Below are 9,674 nucleotides of genomic sequence, written 5' to 3' on the forward strand. Positions count from 1 at the left end.
ACGTCCCTATGTTCTCCTCATCGTCCTTAAAAATCTTGGGATACGTCCCTACACCTCTGGGATACGTCCCTAAACACCGAGTTACAGCTTGCTGCATTTGCATGATCATTGAGTTATGTTCGGCTTCTTGCATATCTTTTGCATTTTGCCCCCCTTGCCTGCGGGCATGCCTGCGGGCACATCTCTGTTTATCTTGTATGTTTGTCTAAGTCTTCGGCCTTGTCAAAAATGGGTCGTCTCTGGGCTTTGACATTCACTCCCGTCACTTGTGACTTCCGAGTTCTGTCAAAGAGGGGCAACTGTAGACACCCCATTTTTGACCGACCTTGAGACTCAGACGTCACCAGTTGAGCACTTGGTGATATTGCATAATGTGCTCGTTCAGAAGTTTCAGAGTCTTGGCTGCGAGCCCCGCCTCCGGATTTCCGAACCCTCTTCTGTGCCTTGTCTCGGTTTGCGAACCAGATTCGGTTTTCTCTGTTTCTTTTCCTGAGGGAAGGGAGAGGTCCCGTAGACTATCTCTTAGTGCCCGTGGGCTACATTTGGTGGCCGTAGGCCATTTTTTCCCATTTCGGAGCCCGATTTCCGGTTTTCGGAGCCGTCAGGCCGTGTGCCTCGGTTCGGGACCGCCTAACCATCTCCGTTTGCTCTGATTTTTGGCATACATCTTATTTTCTCCCTTTTGAGGGACACTGGGGTCTGAGAAACCCACTTCGTGGCCGAACGCCACTTTCGGTGTTTAACGGGCAGTTTCCGGGGCCCCGAACTGCGTGTTTTGGCCCCCGAACATTCGTTTTGCATCAGTTTTCGTTCATTTTTGGCAGGTACCTCTGTTTTATCACCAGGAAGGTCACTGAAGGGTGGGAGGCTAGTAATTGTTGCAGCAACCAGTTATCTCTCCTCCGGAGCCTCCCGGCGCCCGTTTTTCCAACTTCCGGGCTAATGTTGAACACCCTAGGGGTAGTGTTGCCAACTTTCAACCACATAACTGTGATCTACACACCTTGGAGGACCCAAAAAAGTCATGGCCGGCCATTAATTGTTATTTCCATTTTTGCCCCTCCTCTTCCGGGCCAATGTTGAATACCTTGGGCCCACTTTCTTGAACTTTGAACCACATATATGTGATGTACACACTTGGGAGGACCCTAAAAGTTTATGGCCGGCCATTAATTTTTCTTTCCATTTTTGCCCCTCCTCTTCAAATGCAATGTTGAACACCCTGGAGTCACTGTTGCCAACCCCAAACCACATATATGTGATCTACACACATGAGAGGACACCAAAAGTTGGTGGGAGGCTAGTAATTTTGCCGAAAAGCCAACTCCTTTTTGGTCAAAAGTGGTTCAGCATGAATCCGGGAAGGAGAAAAAGCTGCGCGGCTTCACCGAAACGGACGTAACTCTTTGCACAAGAGGAATTAAGATATGAGGCCACCACCATTGGAAAGCTTACTTCCGGGGCTTCATTTTTCACTCAAGAATCTCCCAAGTCCAAGTCCGGGGGGGAGAGATGTGGTTGGTTGAAGTCCGCTTGGACTGAATCTGCGCGGCTTCACGGAAAAGGGCATAACTTTTTCTACAGGAGGAATTTTAATGCAAGGTTTGCGCCATTGGAAAGCTAACTTCTGGGGCTTCATCCTAGGGGGTGACCGGCCATTTTTTCTGGCCGGCCGGCCGTTTTTTTTCTTTGACCTAGCCGGCCGGCTATGTTAAGTGGCTGGCCGGCCATCTGCAGAAAAAGTAACTGGCCGGCCTTCTTCTTCAGGTTGAGTGCATTCCAGCTGTGCCTTGGTTTTCCCCCAAAAAATATCTACATCCGGGGCCCCTTTTGAAAGAAGAAAGAGGCTCATTTTTCACTAGACTTTTGAGGAGGCTCTTCTCTCTCTCTCTTAAAATTTTGCTGACCTCCCAACTCAAGAAAGGGGTTACAAGGCTTTCTTGGAGGAGATACATACATAGCACCCCATTTCCTTCAAGTTTTGGGTTCCATTTCTTCATCATCTTCAAGCTCTACCACCACCCTTCCATTCCAGCAGCAAGGGGAAGAATTCCAGCAGCTTAGAGTCACCAAATCTGGTCCAAGAAGCAACAAAAGTGTTGGTCTTCAAAGGTAAGTCCAATTTCCCTCTTTTCTAGCTCATTCTTGCACCATCTCTAAGCCATCCATGCTTTTTGTTTCAAGCTCCGGCCCTAACTGAAAAGGGCCCTCTTTTGAGCTCATTGTCACTTTTCATTAAGGGCTCAACCCTGTTTGAGCCCTCCATATGCTACTTGCTTCAATACCCTTTGTAAATACCGTTTTCTTGCATGTTTAGTTAGCCTACCATGCTTTTGTTTTCGGCCATTTTACAGGCCTAGAGATAGTCTTATTTTGACCTATACTTCATGTTTTATTAAGGGTCTTTGGCTATTTGGTGATTATTTTGCATACCTCATGTTATAGCCACTTTTGAGCCTAATTTTGCATTGCATTTCTAGCATGTTTGTATTCTGTTTTGGCTGTTTTACAGTTCTGGAAATATGCTTATTTTTGGTCCCTCTTCAATGTTGTAGAAGGGAATTTTTCAGTTTGAGCATTGCATATACCACTTGCCTCTTTGGCTACCTTTTGGTTCGTTTTCTTGCATGTTTAGTTAGCCTACCATGCTTTTGTTTTCGGCCATTTTACATGCCTAGAGATAGTCTTATTTTGATCTATAATTCATGTTTCATTAACACTTTTTTTCTGTTTGGTGATTATTTTGTATACTTCATGTTATAGCACCTTTTGAGCTTTGTTTTGCATCACATTTTTGGCATATTTGTATACTGATTTTGAGGCTTCCATATACTGTAAATGTTCATATTTTTGGTCCATCTTCAGTTTTGTAGAAGGAAATTTTTCAGTTTGGGTTTTGTTTATATCACTTGCTTCATTACCCCTTGAAAATACCGTATTCTTGCATGCCATTTTTGCCATATCTATACTTACTGTTTGGCCATGTTATAAACTGGAAAAGTGTTTATTTTGGGACTGTCTAGCTTCTGTCTTTGCATTGCATGTCCATATTGTGCATGTTTAGCATGGCTATAGGCCATTTCGGGTGCCTAAATTTGTATTTCGGGACAATTTCATGCATTTGGTGTCATTTCGCTTCATTTCGGGACTGTTTTCCCCCATATTTTGTTGCTGAAATTCTGTTAGAATGATTGCCATCCATTTCATGTCATTACATAGCATTCTGCATTGCCTCGGTTTGCGTGCCCGTGTGCACGCATTTCGAGGCACTTCATTTTCTGCCATCGGCATCTTATGTGAGTGTGGCTGAGGCTCACTCATGTTAGTATAAGTCCATATTGCATTCTGTATGTCATTTGCATTGCGTATGCATTGCCTCGGTTTGCGTGCCCGTGTGCACGCATTTCGAGGCACTTCATTTTCTGCCATCGGCATCTTATGTGAGTGTGGCTGAGGCTCACTCATGTTAGTATAAGTCCATATTGCATTCTGTATGTCATTTGCATTGCGTATGCATTGCCTCGGTTTGCGTGCCCGTGTGCACGCATTTCGAGGCACTCCATTTTTATCCGACGACATCCGATGTGAGTGTAGCTGAGGCTCACTCATGTTGGTATAAGCCCATTTGTCATTTCCATGTCATTTCATCACATTTTATCACCGCCTCGGTTTGCGTGCCCGTGTGCACGCATTTCGAGGCACTCCATTTTTATCCGACGGCATCCGATGTGAGTGTGGCTGAGGCTCACTCATGTTGGTATAAGCCCATTTGTCATTTTCACGTCATTCTGCCACCGCCTCGGTTTGCGTGCCCGTGTGCACGCATTTCGAGGCACTCCATTTTTATCCGACGGCATCCGATGTGAGTGTGGCTGAGGTTCACTCATGTTGGTATAAGCCCATTTGTCATTTCCATGTCATTCTGTCACCGCCTCGGTTTGCCTGCCCGTGTGCACGCATTTCGAGGCACTCCATTTTTATCCGACGGCATCCGATGTGAGTGTGGCTGAGGCTCACTCATGTTGGTATAAGCCCATTTGTCATTTCCATATCATTTCATCATATTCTATCATTGCCTCGGTTTGTGTGCCCGTGTGCACGCATTTCGAGGCATCTCATTTTCACCGCATCTGTCATCGCCTCGGTTTACGTGCCCGTGTGCACGTACTTCGAGGCACCTCATTTTCATTGTATCTGTTATCGCCTCAGTTTGCGTGCCCATGTGCACGTACTTCGAGGCATCTCATTTTCATTGTATCTGTCATCGCCTCGGTTTACGTGCCCGTGTGCACGTACTTCGAGGCATCTCATTTTCATTGTATCTGTCATCGCCTCGGTTTGCGTGCCCGTGCGCACGCATTTCGAGACACATATCATCGCCTCGGTTTGCGTGCCTGTGTGCACGCATTTCGAGGCATCTCATTTTCAGCATTCCGTCATTTTCTCGGTTCGCGTGCCCGTGTGCACGCATTTCGAGGCATCTCATTTTCATAGCATTATGTATGTTAGGATTGTCTATTATTTGCATTTCATGCATATCATGCATGTTGCATTGTGCTCGGAATAGGAGTTAGCCCGGGCACGGGAAACGAGGTATATTTCGTACTCCGAGTGACGGAATGTGTCTCAATTCCCCAGTCACCAACACTCCGGATTATCCATGATGGAGTTAGGTTTTAGCTGTAGCTTCATGTGCATTCATCCTATATTGAGTTGTGCATTTCGACTCTTCGGCCATCATGCCTCGGTATGCGTGATTGGTGGCACGAAGATCGATACATGCATATATCTGTGCAGATACATTGCTATGCCCCTTTCCTGCTCTCTGTTGCAGCAAAACGAAGAATCAGCAATTTTTCAGGGCTCGGCACGCATTTCAAGAACAGGTGTAAACAGAGGCTAATTGGGGCATTCCGGTGGATTTCCGCGCAAGATGATCCGGACATGCATCATCCGTCAGAAGCAAGACAGTCCCTGGCTTGCACGCCAGTTTTATTTGCTTTATTAGTTAATTCATTAATTAAATAGAAATCTGTAATATTCTTTTATTCGGGACTGTAATACTTGGACTGTATATTTATTCGGACCCTCTGCACGGGGGCGCAACTGTAATAAGTGTGGGTGAGTGTGATGTATGTCTTCCAACCCCACGTCTTTCTCCCTTTTATTTATCCGCTTTTGTTGGTTAGATTAGGGCATATTTAAATTAGCATACAGTATGATAGCATGTTTGCATTCATTCATCTGTTTTGCATACACCGGGCTCGGCGCATCATACTAACTGCATTTGTATTTCAATTCCAAGTTGAATACATGATAGTTGTAGCATTTCACATGCCATCTTAGAATAGCCGAGCCTACTATAATTGCATTTTGCATGTGTTGCATTAGGCATTTCTGTATATTTAGGATCATGCATGATTTCTAACATAGTTTCTATTTTGGCTTGGAATACTCGGTGAGTTTTTATGCTTTAGCATCCTTGCATGCGTGTGAGTGAATGCCATGATAGCATGCTTACCATGAGGCTATTTGCTTATCTGATATAACTGCCTGAATGCCTGTGGGTGAAGGTTGGGTTGCTTAAATTGGAATAAATCATCAAAATGTTTCAAAGCCTACCTGCGGGTAGCAAACCCTTTTCTAAAATAAAAAAGAGGTGTTTTGTTCCAATCCAGGCGACCTGGTCTATACTTATATGCTGTGTGCATCACATAGTAACCTAGGCTAATAAACCAGATTAAGAACTCACAATGTTTTCAAAAATTGATATCATGGTTAGTAGAGGCCGGTCTATGACCGGGCGAGCGGGGGTGCTCACGAAGTGACCTTCCCCAATCGTACCCAAGTTCCCGAGCCGAAGCAGCTTTGGTGATGACGGACACGTGGCCTTTTGGCACCGAGTCAGGGTTTCCTAAATTTCCCAAAATAAAATATTTAGGTGGCGACTCTGTATCTGGCAAAGCAGTCCATGTTTGGCACTACTTTTTCAAAAATCAGTTTTCTCAAAACGATTTGCCAGATTTGGACTCTTTGGTTCAGATTAAGAACCGTGACAAATTAAAAGAGTCCGAGCTGTAGCGAGGTCCCCCGCGGGCTTGTTACAGCCATGGACTTCACGGAAGATTTTACCAGCCGGGTGTCAGGGACGTGGTCACTGCCTACCACGTCGCCCGGTAGGAGAAATGCTTTGGAGAGATCGAAGGCGAGCAAGTGTTCTTTGTCAGCCTTGATCGAAGCAGTCGCCGGGATGTCCTGTCCCCGGTGCTTCAGCTGAGGACGCCAAGCGGGCACGGGAGCAGGAGTTTCAGCTGGATGTTCGGTTGTCAGCTCGGCGACGAGCTCGGCGGAGGGATCTGCCCTTGGTCTTTTTCCAGCCCGGCGCGCTTCTCTGGCAGATTGCCCGGCAGCTGGAGCTGGAGAAGCAAGGGCTACCACAGCTGCACTCGATTGACCGGCAGCCGGGGAGCGGGTGGTTACGCTCGGTATCTCGGCTGAGGTCGCGGTTAGAAGGTTTTTGATCCGAGATCTTTTGGCCATTTCTTGCTCGTCGGTTAACCGGATTAATGGGACGTCTGGTAGGGTTGGATCTGGAGGTGGCGAAGGAGCTCTGAGGAAGTCGGTTACTCTACTCCGGCGCGGAGCAGAATATCTGTAAGTCGGTGTGTAGCCGAGCAATTCGTTGCAGTCTCGGTGACGGTACCTAAGCACGGCCCGAATTGCCTCGACGTTGGGGAATTGGTAGTTGGCTTGCAAGGCTTGGATAGCTGCAAAAGAAACAGGGAAACCGGTTAGTTAAACTAAAGAATTAAGTTCACCGAGCAAGTTTGAGTGGCTTACATGAAGAACCGAAGTCCTTGCTTATGAACCAGCCCGGCACCTCGGCTGTTTCGTAATTGCCGGACACCCAAAAAAAATCATCGTCGTGCATATCTTTGTCCGGGGTGCCGGTTACGATTTTTTCCTTGCCCGGTCTTATTTTCAAGTAGTAAGCTAGGTCGTCACCGGTGTGGCCCATTGTGTATTGCCTCAATATCTCGGCTAGGCCTAAGTTGGTGCCTAGCCGTTGGTTCAATTCGTGAACGCCGTTGATTATTCTATAAGTGTTGGTGGACACCTGTGTGGGTGCCAGCCCGGTGCGGCGGAGGAACTCGGTTATAAGAGGATTGAGCGGGAAACGAAGACCCCCTTCAACGATGGATAGCACGGTGAAGGGGCACTCCTCCCTACCCCAAGGTGTGGTCTCCTCTTCTGCGAGCTGCAGGTGGACATCGGCCGGGACGCCGTAGTCCTCCCTGAACGTAGCCAGCGCAGCCGGAGTATCCACTAGGAAGCGGAACTTCCCCATTTTTGGCCGGCTTAGTGTATCCCGGCTGAGGGGTTTGGCTCTGGGTATTGGATGCTGCCCGGTCCTGAGAGCCTCAGGAATGACAGTGGTCCCCTTGGACTCTGCAGGAAAAGGATGGCAAGTGTTAGCGCGGTCGCGCGAAGGTGCTGGATTTAGCTCGGTCATTAAGTGTGCCAAACCACCTCGGTTGTCTATTCTATCTAAGGAGCCCGGTCACCCAAGCGGACCAGATGTTAGCCCGGTTGAACGGCCAAGTCCTTTTGTTATCTCGGTTTTCGCCTTGATTGAAACAAACATGTTGTTATCCCGGTTTGGTCGGTTTTTTGGATCAAAAGAAGGCCCAAAGCCCGGTTCACCCCAGTTCTTCAGTGTTCTTCAGGAAGACGAAGAACACCAAGAACAGTTGGGGCGTTTGGGACGGATTCCTTGGCCTTTGCCCTAAATGCTACGTTTTTATGCCCTAATGTGTGTAAAATGAAAGAAAATAGCAACTAGGGGATCGAAAACCTTACCTTTGGAGGTTGGGGGCAGTTCTTCCAAGAATGAGAAATGGCAGTCGAGATAGAGGAGAGGGCTTGAGCTCTGGATCGTCAGGTAGTATAAAGGCAGTAAGAAAAAATGGCTTGAGGAGGGTGATGTATATGTAAGGGTGAAAGGCCGCCCAAATTCAAAAATCTGACAAGAACGGCGAGTTGGCTTCTCGATGACCAATGAGAGCTCGCCACGTGTCCCCATTTATGGCTACGTCAGGATTGAAGCGACGGGATGAAGAGACGAAGAGCCAGCCGAGCTACTTTCGACGAAAAGGCTTTAAGCCGAGGAACATGACCGGGGAAGGATAGCAGATTAGCTCGATGAAGGCTTGGCGTCTTGACGACCGGATAAATGTTATCTCGGTCGAAGTGGGTAATCCCAGTCACGCTTCCGCGGACGGAATTAAGGGGCAATTGAGAGGGTAATTTATGATCTGGAGTTGGGCCGAGGTATCGACCGAGCAAGTTGAGGGCCCAACGGTGCATAGGTCCGAGACGATCGACTTTTACCCAAAGTGGGCTGCCAGAATTTGGGCCGGGCAGAGTACGGGCTGAGTGTCACCCCGGACCGGACAGAAACTGCTCGGTAAGGCAGTGCTCGGTCGGACCAGGGTGCCCGGTCCGAGGATGGCCAAAGCCGGATTGACCGAGTGACCGGCGCCCAGGAAGGCATGGACAACCGAGGAAGTTGAGTGGCCGGTGCCCGGAAAGGCATGGTCAGCCGAGGAGACTGTATGGTCGGCAGGAAGGCCGATCGAAGTATCCGGGCTAGGCTCGGCCGGGATGCCGCTTAGCCCGGTCCTCCGTATGTCTATCCGGTTAGGCGCTTGAGGTATGAAGCATGGTATGACCGAGGAAGGGCAGCTCGGCTGCCGAGCTCCAGCTGTGCTGACAGGCAGTTGAGAGCAGGTGATGAATGGCATGGTTTATGCTGACAGATGGGATAGCAGAGCCACGTGTCAGGAGATGACAGAGAGTGGATATGGGGCTCAGAAGGTATATAAGCATGTCTGCGCCCCCCATACGCGATACACGAACACATCTGTAAGGATTTCTTACACTCACACACTCTCTCCCTTCTCTCTATTCCCTCTAAGGTGTGTGCTAACTTGACCGTCGGAGGGTTTTTCCGGCCACACACCGCCGGGTAGCTCACCGTTATTTGCTCACAGGTGATCGGATATCGACGGAGCTTGGAAGAAAGGAATACGGGCACGCCGGAATATTTGCTCCCCGTACAGTTATGATTAAAATGACTCAATTGTGATATTTGTAATAATCAACCCCATAAATATCATAATTTACTTATAATATAGGGACATTTTTTTATAAATTCCTTTTCACCTATTTATGTTTCACTTAGTTCACATTATTTTTTTATATTTCAATAAATCCTATGAGTGACATAGTTATCAAAATACTCCTAATAATATTTACATATTTAGTGCGAATGTTCACACCATCAATGTGAATGTTCATATTGTAAAATATGAATGTTCACATTATCAAATTGCTAACCGTTTAAAAAATATTTATAAGGGTAGAAACATTTATAAAATATCTTAAGTATGAAAATTATGATTTAATAAATTAAATATTCAAATAATAAAATTTATGAACTAATTGAGATACAAACACTTGAAAAATAATTTTTTAATAAATTTTCCTATAATATAACTACTATGATTAACTGTGCTTGAATTGTTAAATAATTATATCACTGTTTTGTCAAAAATGATTATAAATTAATAAATATTTTATCAATATTTATTATTATAATTATAATTTTTTAA

The sequence above is a fragment of the Camellia sinensis genome, chromosome 11 (assembly GCF_055761805.1).
Source record: "Camellia sinensis isolate YWXY chromosome 11, ASM5576180v1, whole genome shotgun sequence".
NCBI classification, from domain to species: Eukaryota; Viridiplantae; Streptophyta; class Magnoliopsida; order Ericales; family Theaceae; genus Camellia; species Camellia sinensis.